Source organism: Passer montanus, unplaced genomic scaffold (assembly GCF_014805655.1).
Source record: "Passer montanus isolate IOZ18808 unplaced genomic scaffold, ASM1480565v1 scaffold2, whole genome shotgun sequence".
Taxonomy (NCBI): Eukaryota; Metazoa; Chordata; class Aves; order Passeriformes; family Passeridae; genus Passer; species Passer montanus.
In genome coordinates, this window is record NW_024366591.1 from 27718016 (window position 1) to 27732681 (window position 14666).

A 14666-nucleotide genomic window follows, 5' to 3' on the forward strand; every position below is an offset into this window, starting at 1 on the left:
TCATATCCAATTTTGGACAAAAAACTCAATCTTTTTTTTCACCGGTCTCTGAGCTGTGTAGCTGATTGTACAAGAAGAAAAAAAAGCTTTTGCTTTCAGCTACTAAAATTTCTTCCTTGAACACAGCATTTAAGGGTTAATATTGGCCACCCTTCCATTGTCACACTGAATCTGAATTCTGTAGATGTCAGCACTGCAATAGTCACAGATCCACCCTGGGAAAGTGGGAGTCACTGGCTGTGATGTGACCCTTGAGAAGGACACAAAGGTCACTTGTGGGGCTGTTGAGCCCCAAACTCTTGGTCAATATGCTCCAAAATGCCAAAACTTTGACTATAGGTGAATACCTAAATGTGTTGGTATAGTATAAAGCTAAAGGTGTCTGGGAAGGGATGGATTTTACAGACTTCTGAATTTTAAAAATCTGAGGTATATGTCATTCACCGAAGGATTAGGTTCTGTATAATTTGTCTTTGTGTTATTGGAAACTGCTGGTAATTTTCACTTATAGCTCAAAAATGAGTGTTTGGTAAATCAAATACTTTATTTCTGACTATTAATAGCACCAATCACACTATGAAGTCCATTTCTTACTGGAATCCACTACAATAAAATACTCAGTTCCTCATATCCATTGTCCTCAGTGATTTACATAGATTAGTCAGCAAATGTAGGAAAATGAGAACTGTAACATAGGGCTTTTTTAAGTAGTTAGATCAATTTTACCACCAGTGATGGAGGAGGTATCTGGCTGATTATTAACAACAAATCTTTCCCTCATGTCAAGAGGCCCTTAAAAAAAATCCATTTGCCTTTTTCTCCTTTCTCTATAATTTTCTCCTTTCTTTCTTTCTTTCTTTCTTTCTTTCTTTCTTTCTTTCTTTCTTTCTTTCTTTCTTTCTTTCTTTCTTTCTTTCTTTCTTTCTTTCTTTCTCTTTCTTTCTTTCTTTCTTTCTCTTTTCAAAAAGAAATGTTATTACTCTGGAATCAAATACCCTTTAGACAGAGATGGAAGTGTTGCTAAGCCAGATTATTCAATGCAATTCCATTCTTGAGGATTGAAAGGCAGAAGTTGTCATTGCAGTGGAAATGACAATACACAGTTTTTGAAGCAAGCCTCTGATATTCATTTTATCCGTGACTAATGTGTCACAATGATCAGTAAAAGGATGTACTAATGAAATAACAGCTCTCTTAATCACTTGATTAATGTTGCAATAGGGCTGTATGCAAGGGCGTGTGAGCCAAATTCACATCTGGCATAAGAATAGAAGAATATCTGAAGATAAGTGGATGTCTTTGCAACAGGAAATTATGTTTTCCCTGTGATTATTTCAATTTATTTTCTGAATATTTTTGAATTGTTTTTCTTTAAAACTTACCACAGAATATAAGCATATGTTTTAATAAAAAACAGAAATGGAAGTGATTTTTAAGCGGATTTGATCCATTTGACAAGCTTTGCACTACAACGAAATAGCAAATGTACATAGTTTTTATTAGATAATTTGAGCCATAGATGAAAAAGTATTTGTACTGTGTGTTTCTTGAAGAGCATAGAGGTGATAAAAAAAAATAATTAGAAATAATATAGAGCCTTGAGACCCAAGAAACCTGGTTAATATTCCAAATTATGTTGTTGAGTAATTGATGATCTTCGTAAATATATTTTTTTTCTCTGTGGTTTTGTTTGTTATGCCTGGAAATAGCAGCAATAATATTATTTCATGATACAGAGCTGTGAGAACCACAAACAAAGAGCAGCCTATAACAGAGATATAAATCATGGCCAAGGTTTGCATACTTTCTACACTTTCTTTTTTGTTAATCATGAACACTGAGTGTTATATATTGACAGGGAAAATGAAAATAATAAGTAATGGAATATTCTGGTTGAAAGTGACCCACAAGAATCATCAAAGATCAGCTCCTGATAAGGGTTTCCATCAGTTACATACAGCTATGTAGAAGCATTTTTTCTGGGAGGACTTTTGTTCTGAGTGGACTTTTATTCTGGACCTAAATGATAATGTCATAACAGGAATTATAATTTTATAACAGGAAGAAGTAGTTTCTTCTGGCATCTTTGCTGAAAGAAGAAACTTCAAACAAGTAAGTGGGGCTACCTTTCCCATCTCCATGCTTAAGGTACCAATTGAAAGATTATAACAGAACACTGGACCCTGTCAAACACTGCCTCTGAAATCTACTGGAGCTGCATATTAACAAGACTGTGTCAAGTTGGATCATACACGGTGTGCTGGGCCTCTAAGGAGTTTCCGTTTGTAATGATGCCTTCCCAGAATGTATTTAGTCTGCCTTACCTTGTTATTTTATTTAATTTCAATTTGAGAGTGAAAATATACACTGGTGAAAACTACTAAAATATAGTTTGTATACAAAACCCTCTCTGAAATTTGCTTATTTGACTGCAAATGTTTCTTATTTCCTTCAGCTATTAATAACCTTTACATATTCCTATCAGTTTTTGTAAATTGATTCAAAGCTCGTGATTTTTTCTTGATTCAAGAATTCCCAAAGCTTATAGACAGTATGGTGGGTTACTGTTAACACATTTTTAATTTGTATTCTTTCCATCTGCCACACAATGTTCTGTAATTTAGATAGAAAATACAAACACTAATGAAAATATGATGACTATTATTAGAGTTCTGGTATTCTCATAGACATGATTCAGAGGTGGAAATACATTTTTACACTCTGTATATGAAAGAAGGTGTGAGATTTTTCCATAACAATTCCTTCTATTTCAAGATTTGTTAAAAAATCAGGAATGCTTTTCCTCTCTAAAATCAATTGTTTAGCTTTTTATCTGGAATTATCCTCATTTTGCAAGACAGGCACGATGGACATTGACCAAAATGCATCCCTTAAAATCTTCACAGTGATAACATGGAAAATGAATGTGTAACTCAGCCGTTAGCATTTACTGTGATGTTATTTATAACTTGGATTGAATACTGCTGGGAAAGCCTGGGGGAATTATCATCATGTTATAATCAAACTCTCTGTTGCATGCCATTGATTAACAATTTTTCCTTTTTTTGCCCCCTTTTTAAATTTAAGGAAGCTTTCTAGAAGTTATTTTTCAATTTATTTTACGTATTGTTATTTAGATTTTTTTTGTACCTTTTCAAGATTTATATCTGTTTTATCTGGTATTTTATTTGGTTTTATATAATGCTAACTGATCATTGAATATATAGAGAATAGCACTGTACTAATCAAATATAAGAAATTTTGACAAAAATACCATATTCCACTCTGTGAATATTACTATTACAATTATTATATCTATTAAATAAAAATAATAATAAATTAAAAAAGCTAAAAAGATGAATATTAAATCTTGGCTATTTGACATGAGCTAACCTCCACTTTGATTCCCCAATCTTGAGATAAAGACTGAAGTTAGTGATGCATAAAGGCTATGAAAATTCCAGATGCTGTGACTCAGAAATTGAGGAAAACAGAAACAGGAAGGCTCTTTGCAAACTTTGCAGCAGTCCTGAGGTATTTTGAGGACAGAGACAGATGGAGAATGGCAGGCATGTGATTGATCTTGGCTATCCCAGTGCCCATGGTGGGGTCTGCTGGAAGTGAGAAAAGCACCATTTTGGGATATCATTTAAGAGTGTCAAAGGTATTCAGGGTGTTATTATTAACTATTATAAGTCTTCAAATTATTATGTAATTGGAAATAGAGTTGCTAGGCATCTCAATAAGGATTTTTAGTCATCTTCAGAACCGGGCATTCAATCATTAATTCTATAGTTGGAAAGACTTTATATATACTACTTCTTTAATGATGCATAGTAGGATTGCTGAGGAGAGAAATCTTCCCTTCTGAGGCTCCTGTAGCACTCCCTGGGTCCTGATCCTGATTCCAAATGAAAGGTCAGGCAACATCAATCTTTTAAGAATTGAGTAATTTCCTTCTGTTTTGGGGTTGACAAGGACTCCTTAATACCAAGGTTCCTCCCATTGTTCCATAGTACTGACCTTCCTACTTGGGAATTACCACAGTAAGTTACAATTTGTCTTACTATGGCTCAAAACTGAGAAATAAAGTGACTAATGCTTATTTTGGCCCAGATTTTCCATTCACTGAGGATTTTTAACATGTCAAATATAGGCTGATTTTTTAAAAAAGGTCTTGGTCACTGGCTGTACTGCATATCTGTGAGGGGAGGGTAGAAATCTTTTCCTCTATTTCTCTAGCCTGTGTATAGGACAGTGAGCACATGGCCATTAATGACCACTTTGGCAAAACTCCATCTCCACAAACAAACCCTTTGTACCAGTGCACTGTGGAGTGAGTTGGCAGGGAGAAAAAATAGTGAGCAATACAATCCCTTTTCCAGCGTGAGTGAATGCAGACACTTGAGATACCAACTTATCTACAATATTCTACTCTTGAGCAGCAAATGAAAAATGTCTAAAACTTTGATCATAGAAGAAATGGTCAGTAGTGAAATATTCTCAGTTTGAAGAATTGAAAGGCATAGAGATATTTAGCTTATTTATAGCAAAATATTCATTCTTGTTTTTCATGTTTTACCTTTTTTTTAGACTGTTCCTTTGAGTTATAAGGTTAAAGTGCTTACTGACTTGAAGCTATAGTTATTAAAAAAATTATAAATCAGCCACTATCTGTGCAAAAAACGCAGTTTTGATAATATTTGTGGGAGAAAGATAGCAAAAATTCTGTATTTTATACCTCTTGTGCTTTCCTACTCAAAAAGCAATCACTCTTTCAAAGTTTCCAGTTTCAAATACATTTAAAAATATATTTTTGTGAACATGACATAAGGTATTTCCTATTTTTTTTCCTTACACATGATAAAAGTCTCTACAGAGAATAGGTATACTTATGCAGAAGAAGAAGGATCAGGGTGCTTGAAGTTCTGAGATCTCTTTTTTCATATTTGCCATTGCTTTTCTTTCTTCTACCTGTCTAGGACTGAACATCTGGTTGTCACTAACACATGAGGAATTAATTTCTTATTACTCAAGCTGTTATCTTATGCTACTATGAAAAAAAAAAAAACAACATAAGAAATCACCAATGGAATAAAAATTAGGAGTCTAATTCAGGATGCAAAAGGGTTGTCTTTAGAAGTGACATTCAGACACTCTTACTGTATTTTAGGCACTGTAAACCCTTCACCTTTTACTGACCCTATCAAGTGCTCTTTCCTAGAAAGTGTTCACTGAACCTCTGGGATTGGGGTGTCTGTAGAAAAAACCCTTCAAAATGGTTTTCTCTAATGACAGTACAGATGGAGGATATAGCAACTTCCGTCCAGAATTAATTCCCTTTGCTCCCTGTTATTAAATTCCCTGTTGATATCTCCCACTGCATTCTAAAACCACATTTTATGACAATATGACTTTAATAATTTTTAAGAAATTGTGTTTATTTGCTTTTTTCTGAGGGCTTCCATCTCTGTTCCTACTGTTACTTCTCTTATATTCCCTGAGAGGTCAGATATAGAAATAAGGGCTCAGTTGCAGGATATTAAAACCAGCCTTTTTACTGAAACACTAAGCACTGCCTTTCTGAATTCAGGTTAGGAGGAATACAAAGGTCACTAAACTCTAAATCCCTCTAGGGTGTTTAGATTTAAGCTGTTCAATAGGCACCTGACAGGAAAATGCTAAAAAACTAATCCTCTGCTTTCAAACTTTCCTTTTTATTCCATGTAACTTTTAAAATTTGTTTTAGTTGTAGTAATAATTACAATAAAAAGAATATATATCATTATATATATCATATAAATTTTGATAGTAGGTAGGAGGAGAATCTTGTGATTTAGTTTTTAGTCAGTGAAAATTAGTAGAATTATTTTAATTCATTTGCAGAAACTCCAAGACAGTTTTCAGCCAAGTGGTCCAGCCATATTTAAAGCAGAGAGAGAGAGGAGGGGGAAGAGAGAGAGACAGAGATTACATACTTTTATTTTAGGAAGAAATACAGCAGAAGTAAATTCATTAATGAATCTTCAGTGATTTCAGTAATAGACAAACTACCAAAATAATGAATAAACTTACAAAAGAAACCTTGTCAATATTAGAGGCACCTTCATTATGCTCTGAGCTGCAAGTATAATTTCAGTCACTGGTAAACTGTAAACTACACGTAAGAGTCTGGAGTCCTGAGAGAAGGCCTAAATGAAAGACAAAATCACAGGACTATTTTTGAAGGGAATATTTCTATTTATCACAATTCTCATGCAAACTTTTTTCTCTCTTTCCAAACCACTGTTACACTGCAATGAAGACTAATATGGGTAAATTGATATCACTGCTCATTCACAATAAAGTTAAAACCTGATACATTTTAGCTCCTCTAGAGTGAGAGCTTCTACTACTTAGAAGTAGTTTCACAGCTCCCTTTGGTCCTGATATGCACCATTATATTTTTTTGTAACTAGACTGTATTTAAGTCTTTGCAATGGAAAACCAGCATAGCTTTGTACATTCAATTAGAGGTGTCATAATTTCCATGGAATTTTTTGCTACTACCCACCACTGACTATCAATGCTCCAATACTTTGTTCAGAATAATAAATCTTTCCTTCTTCAGTAAATTTTAACCATTGGCTTTGTCCTTTATTTAGTTTTTAGTCTACACTTTAGGCTCAAATTTGAAATACAGAGGTGTCCATACCTTGCACCTGAATTTTGATCCTTAAGGAGATTTGGCAGGGAGAACTCAGATGAGTGAGTTGAATGCCTAAAATGGAAAGAGTAGAAACACTGGTGGAACTGTCTCATAAATTAGGAAAGCTATCAAGTCAGCTGGACAATAGGTGTGCAGAGACAGTGAAGGTCTCAAAGGATGGATGTAATTATCAGCTCCATAATTTTGTTTTGTAAAATGGGACAAATATTGAAATTAAGGCAACAGGTACTTAGTGGGTTTTGATTTTGGCTGGTTCTTATCTTCATCCTTACATCTGCAACAGGTACTGGAGATTTTGCAGTCACCAAAGAAGCTATTGGCATTATGTGAGACCACTATAAACATAAAGGGGCAGCTGCCAACTCCCTACCTGGTGCTGGGTGCATCCAGAGGGAAGCTGTTTGTCAGTAGCTGCTTCTAAGTTCCCTGATATAGTGTATTAAAGTAACAAAAAAAAACCCTGCCTCAAGGGACAGGTGTGGCTCCATGTGGTTAGAAACAGTACCTGGAGACTCACAAGGGAACAAAAGGCCTGTGGCTAGTTACTCTGCCTTTATCTGGCCAATGTCTGCAGCAGGATATTTGGTGATAGTGACTGAATGAACTGCATTAGGAAAATTAATTTCTTCTGCTCCAAGAAAAACTTAGCTTGGTATAACTACTGATAGACTTGGAGATATTTTGTGTTGTGTTGATCTCCAGTCTAAACAACTACAACATGGCAATTGTACAGCTTATTTCTGATGATCCTTGCAACACAAAGTGATCCATTGCTATTCATTAGCCCACATATCCACCTCAGTTCCACAGAGCTAAGGAATTGAACTGTTGGGGAAGTAGAGAGCTTTCACTGGATCAATGGAGCTCAAAATGTCTCATAGTGTTCACTGGTTTGGATTGTCATTGGTGGCACTGGTAATCCAAGGTGAGTAAGGGCAAAACCTGATGGGAACAGAGGGAGCAGGTCTGTAGGGCAGAATGCCTGTGTGTCCTTGCAGTGTATGCAGACTGTCAGAGGACAGTAGATGTGTGAAAAATACCAGGGGAATATTTAGTTCCAGTGCTTCTTTTGTGGCAGGAGATCTCTAAAGCTGAAGGAACAAATGATAAATTTAAAATCTTTTTAACAAGGACTTTATGATATTATAGTGAAACAAGGCCATCAAGAAGTGCTTAACTTCACCTCAAACTCAGTGACAGAATCAATCTGACATTGCAAAGATTCAGGAAATGTTTGAAAATCTGGAAGACAAAAGATCCAATTTGTGAATGCAAAGTGTTCCAGAGGGAAATGAGAGAGAAAAGAGGATGTCATTTTAGAAATAACTTTTAAAGGAATTCTTTACAATCAAATATGTGTGTGCCTGGTTTTGCAATAAAAAGCCAAGCCTTCAGCTGACAAGTCATCAAGTGTAGTGATAGTAGAGTTTCTGACTCTCCAAATCATGGTGATGGTTTTAAAATTTGCCAGGAAGGGAATGTAAAGTAGATATTGATTTGTAAAATAGCTGCAGTATATTGATACAATCTGACCAGTGAGCTGACATTTTGGCTGAAGAATGCTTTTTCTAACAGCAGAAGAAAAATGCAAGTCTGCTCACATCAAGTATCATCTTTTTATTTCTGGGTTTTTTTGGTATTTCATTGGCAGGTATGACCAGACAGTATGTTTTTATACTGTACTGGATTAATGTGTTAGATTTGCTGCCTTTTATGTTAGGAGATTTTTCAGAATTTTCTCTCTTTGCAAAATTAGTGTATTAATTGCACAGCAACTAAAGATTCAATAATCAAATAAAGTGAGGGGACTATTTTGTTACAAGCTTGTTTTGGCTCATTGAGATAACCATGGCTCCAACCCTATATTACCCTAAACGGGATGTGTGCATAAAAGAAAACTTACAATTCTGATAATTTTTTTCTATTTTCAAGTCAGGAAGAATAAGAGAATAATACTTCTGCCACCCTTATCTTGCATGTACTGGTATATAATGTCCTTTTGATTTTGAATTTTGGCATTCATGCTTTCTAAACATTTTCACGCAGACAAGTTTGGTTCTTTTTTTTCTGAATTTAGCTGGGACAAAATGCTGGAATTGTCTCTGAAGTCATGAGGTGTTAGAAGCCATTATCTGCTGTAACAATGAGCAAAATTTCAATTGCCACTGGAATTCCTCCACCTCAATGACATTATATTGTGTGGCTGTCAGAAGCCTGAGGCACAGTATTTCTCTCACCAGTGGTTCGTTCTAAACAGCCTCAAAATACACTCATTCTCTGTGTAACATAAGTATGAACAGTATAAAAAGCAAGGCGTATGTATTTAATTTTGCCCTATTGGTTGTGACTGTAAAAATAGAAGCTTATTTGAAAGGAGAATCTTTTAAAACCCTTTCAAGACTAAAGTATTCATACAAATCACTGTGTTAATTACATATCCTAAAAATTATGCAAATAATCTTTTTAGCAGTGAATCAATAATGTTAATTATTTGAAAAATAGCATCTAAGTGTGGGGCTTTTTTTACAAAAATGTGTCAAAGTATTTAAAATTCTCATGCTGAGTGTACATTTTAATATTTCTGATTTATTTTCTTTTTAATAGTGACAGATGAATATTCCCTATACTGCTTGGATGTTGAGCAACAGACACAGGAGGCAATCACAGGTGTAAAATTGTTACACTGGGTTCCAGATTCTTGCACAAATTTGTTAAATAATCATTTAGATTTCACATAGTAATGTTTCAATTTATTTGCCTGTGGCACAACAGAAATAATGTTGATGGAAATGCAAAAATTTTAGCAATTGAGAGAGACACACATTCAGGCGAGGCTCTTGACTTCTTTAGAGTTGTGGACATAAATTGCTGCCCAATCTGAAAATTTGTCAGAAAATAGTTCTCATGACCAGGACATCGGTATGCACCTGGATCAGAAGGTTTACTTAGTAAATTATTTGATGCACACATATCTTTTTAGTGTCCCAAAGGCATTCTTATATTTAACACCTCCTCTGGTGAAGGGTCGCACCACCCAAAAAGCAAAATAACCACTTCCCTGTGCCTCCTGCAGCTCAGGAGTAGATCCCTGCTTTCAAGCATGTTTAGGCACAAGTAGCACAACACTGCTACTGTCCAAGCTGGGGCACTCCATAGCTTTACATCTGGACCACTGGTGGAATGCTTTGAGTCCCAGATTTTTCCAGTATTTTGTCCTGGGATTTACATAACCTGTGACTATGATGGGGTAAGCTGCTACCTCTATGTGAGACTACTACATAACGCTCTAATCATGAGCTACTGGATTTTGTACAGTGTATCTGTAGTACTCCAAAGAAGAACAAAACAAACTAGAAAAGTTTACAAAATTAAACTAAAATCTGAGAGATTATATCTTAATACTCCCAGTTATAGAAATAAGGTTTCAGTTCTGTGGAGTGTATGACAAGATTATTTTATAAAAGCAGATCATGAGGTTTGTAAAGAAATGTAACTGATATTTTATGCCCTCTTCCATTGAGAATAGCAAATAATAAAGGAATAAAATGTGCAGCTACCATTCATTCATTCATTCATTCATTCATTCATTCATTCATTTATTCATTCACATATTCTTTCCATAACATGACTCAAATTCCCAGCTATGTTGTGCATTTGATGAAGGACAACTGATCAAATGACTGCAAAATTTTCAGTAACTCAATAAAATTATCTTTCAGTATAATCATGGCATATACATATTTTCAATTAAATACTTATGTTTACAATTATTGATTGTATATGCAATGCAAATACAGAAGCAATAAAGTACATAATCAACATTTTAGTTTTTAAAAATTCCCACAGTTCTCACTTGCTTTAGCTGAGATCTTTGAAAACTCTGAAAATTGGCCTTTAATTGATCAAGCTGGGTGAGAAAGTTGTTCTTTGGTGACAGAACCTCTACTGCAATGCACAGTCAACAACTAACAGAAAGCTGCTTCCAGATTATCAGAAATGACTTGCACAGACAAACATTCTTCATCTGATGTCAGAGAGATACCATGGGGGAAAGGTGTGTTGTACCATAAATTAAATGTTGTGCTTTCTCTTTTTTCTTCTCTGTGGTGGTTCATTTCTGGTGGGCAACTGAAGAAAGTTTTTATACATATGAGGACACAAGATCACTGCCACAGGACTGTGAGAGTTCTTTTGTAGTGAATATATTGTATTCCATTCAGTCCCCTGAGCTATTGCATTAAGTAATGCTCTTTCCCAGGACTCAGGAAAAAACAATGTGTGGGATCATTTTCTACCTTCTTGAAAGAATACTTATATTACACCAGACTCTCTAACTTATCTACTCCACAGTCTTTAGTTTATCAGAAAGTTTATGAGATTTTGCTCTTATTCATCCCTGATTAAAACAGGCAATGTGGAAGAGTCTGTACATTGGGTTTTACACCTGAAGGTGCAGGAGAGCTGGTAACCTGGCAGAATCCTTCACACTAAGGACTCAGAAACACTGATAAATGCCAGTGATGAAATCCTAACCCCTCAGCAATGACTGCCACAGATGTTATTTTTGCAGATAACAGTCTTATGGTACACGAAGCATTAGTCATATCTTTTAAATAATTCAGCAGAATATTAATATACTCCAACTGCCTTGTACTTAAGAGTGACAGGTGTGTTTAAATTAAACCCTCAAAAAGCACCCAGCCTATCCAAGACATGAATTTACTTCAGGACCACCAGCTTTAAGAGCCTGATTCTCCACACTTTTTGACTCCAATAAAAGGGTTGATAGACATTGTATACTCAGACAATATGAAAGAGGTTTTTTTGTCTTTCTGTTATGCACTGATGCCAGGCTTTCAGGAGGAAAAGTGCAAGAGTAAATTTCTGTTCCAGTCCACTGGTGTTAGTATGGAGTGGAAAACTGGATATATTACTCAGAGTGGTTTAAAAAGACAGTTAGGATTTAGTCTGCCAGAAGTGTTTTCCTGTTGCTCTCAGGGAACTACTGTGACAAATGCAAAGTTGGGGGGTTTTTAACTAAAACCAAAATTTACTGGTGGGGAGAATGGGGGTAAGAAGGACTAATTTGACAAATGCTGAAAAGGAAGTGGGATGGCATTATTTACAGAGCAGGTTTGTCAGTTCAGGTGACATAGGGGAACTGGGACCATAACTCTGCTTCTGGCATGAACCACTCACTACTTGCAGCCTTCTACCTCTGTATAACCTTCCCAAGGCTGTGGAACACCCACATTTCTGCTGGGCACCTCTTTGCTGTGTATGGGTCACAAGCGTGATTTTGAACATTAGCTCAAGTTTGGTGATGTGTGAAAAGTGTGTTCTGGTGGACTGTACATTCAGTCCTGAATTTGTGTTTCTGATGGTGTGTGACCTTTGTTATTTCTGCAGCTGAACCAAAGGTTTGCCCCATTCAGCTGTCGTGCTCTGGTTCTTATTTGTAGAACAGATAACAATTTTTTGTTGTTACTCTGAAAATGTGGAAAATAGCAGTATTGTTATATCTGCCTTCTTCAGAGATTGACTATAAGCCTATCTGCTTTCCCTCTCTTAAGGAAAAAAATACACAAAACCACAATACAGCAAAACCAAAATCCCTTTCTCAATTGTTTGTACCTCTGTAACAATAAACATGTTTTTTCCTTGTTCATCATAACATTGTTAGGTGAAGCAGAATCCAAATATTCAGGCTACATTTTCTTCACAAAACCTTTCTCCTGACATGAATTTGCACAAAACCCTGAACTTTCCAGTTAGCTGAGGAAAACAGAAGAGGCAGGGGTGACCAGAGAGAAAAATCTTTAAGGTACAAGGCACATAAAATAGGATTTTATAGTCAAATGTCCACTTCACAGACTGCCTATGAATTTAAAAAACCACAAGTATAGATATAATTACTTCTAAGACCCCCAAAATAATCTGAAGCACAAACCCTTATACTGGAACCCAGATCCTCCAGAAAATATTTGTGTCCCGGTCTGGATTGTTTCAGGGTTGCACAAGAGCTCGACGTGCTGCCCTGCTGGCTCTGGCTGCACGGCCCCTTCACCCCACAGGGAGCACCTGCCAACAGCTCCTTGGCAGCTGCGCTTTGTGCCAGCTGTACCAGCGCTGCACGCTTTCCTCAGGCCCTGGGAATGCATCCGGGAGCTTCCAAAAGTCCCCAATGCCCTTGCCTTGCCTTCTGAGCTCTGGGGACGCAGCTGAGGATCTTCTGCTTTGTGCCTCTGGGGTAATACTTTTGTTTTCATTTGAACTGGGAATTTGGAAAAAGAAATGGTGCAGCTGTCCTTTAAGGATCTACATTTGGTCTATTTGTGTTCTGCTCTTTCAGGGTGACTGGAGAGGAGGAAGAAAGAACTAGCAATTCTTTTCAGTAAATGCTTTGCAGAGAAATATTCTTTTTGGTTTGCCTTAGGAAGTTGACTATGGATGTGTGTTGGAACTTGGACAGGAATCTATACGGATTGACAATGACAAATGGTGGTGTATTATTGAAGGAAAATTTATATATATGTGCTCTGATGAGTTGTAAAGACATCAATGCTCAAAATTCTATTTCCTTTTAAAAGATCCTTTAATTTTTAGACGTACTTTTTTCAGTGCAGTCACAGCTGTCAGCACTGACAAGGTTGAATGTACTAATTCATGTCTTCCACTTCTACTCTGTAAAGAAGCTAAATTGCCTAACGAAAAAGCTCCCAGATTAGATTTTCTTTTTAAATAGTATGGATGACGATAATAATAATAATAATAACAGTAATAGTAATAAAGTGGGTTCTTCATCTGAAATTCCAGCTTTGATCTCTCCAAGACTGTGACTAGAATGTAGGAGAAAGAAAGAGGAAGCATAAAGAAAAACTATGGCCATTGTAGAAACAAACTTTTTTTTATAAATCTGGTTTCTTTCATGTAATTTCTTTCTTAGAGATGGTAATTGCTGAAATACGTTGTGTGCTTTATATTTTTCTCCTTTGTTCTCTATCTGTCTCTCTGTATATTTGTGACAAATAACAGATTCAAGTTCTTCTTCAGCATTTTGTGTCATATATTTCTGTACTGCTGGGTGGGTGACTGTGGCACATAGAGAGTTAATTCATCTGCAGGATTTTTATTTAATTAGAAAATGATTTATCCATTGCCAGGAGTTGATATCTATCTTATCTGTGGAAAGGCATCACTCAAGCAGGTCCTGATGTCCCTGGGCAAACAGGGACTGGCAACAGCAGAAAAACCTGAAGTTCAAAAAAACCCCAAAAACCACAAAACACAGGAGACACAAACTCTTACCAAAACCCCTCTTAGACCTTATGTGTATTACACATAGAGATCTCCAGTACAAAAAGTGCCTGAAAATGGCTTTTAATCCACTGTGCCTAGATACTGAGTGTCAGCTCTTAAAAAAGTATGAAAGTGCCAAAATTCAGATGGACCTCCTGACACTTTGGCTGGGTTTATTTACAAGGTAAATACTTTGGCAATGCGGCTTGGGGACATCCAGTCTAGCCTGTGTCTAAGAGTATGTGGTACATAATGTGCCATATCAAGCAGAAGAGTAAGCTATTAAATGGAAAGGAAGATGAGATTTCCCCTTGGCTGTGAAGTTCAGCCTGAGCAGATAGTTTAAAACATCCCAAAAAGGGTTCACATTACTGGAGATACCTGATACTTAGTTTTACTCCATGTTTTTTTCCTCAAGTACTTGGCATGAAAATATTTATTTATGTTTGTCTTTTCACATCAGACATTTGTTTAAAGTTTTCTTTCTCTCCATCTGTTTTGGCCAGTGTGCTTTACTGTGGTCATATCTGGAAAAAAACAAACCACTAAATGCAGATTTCTATTGAAATATTTTATTAGTCTAAGACGTGAAGAAAATTTAAAATGTATGACTGGAAATTTGGAGCTGGGTTTGAAATTTGAAGTTTAGGAACAATTT

The 14666-nt window shown here is 36.0% G+C and overlaps 1 protein-coding gene across 1 annotated transcript in view; it reads left to right on the forward strand.

The window, feature by feature from the left end:
• Positions 1 to 12830: 12830 nt before the first annotated feature.
• TRDN (triadin) overlaps positions 12831 to 14666 on the forward strand; it is a 229716-nt gene continuing 227880 nt past the window's right edge. The window contains exon 1 of the mRNA XM_039707307.1: positions 12831 to 12959. The gene's annotated coding sequence lies outside the window, so the exon portion shown is untranslated. The remainder of the gene's footprint in view (positions 12960 to 14666) is intronic.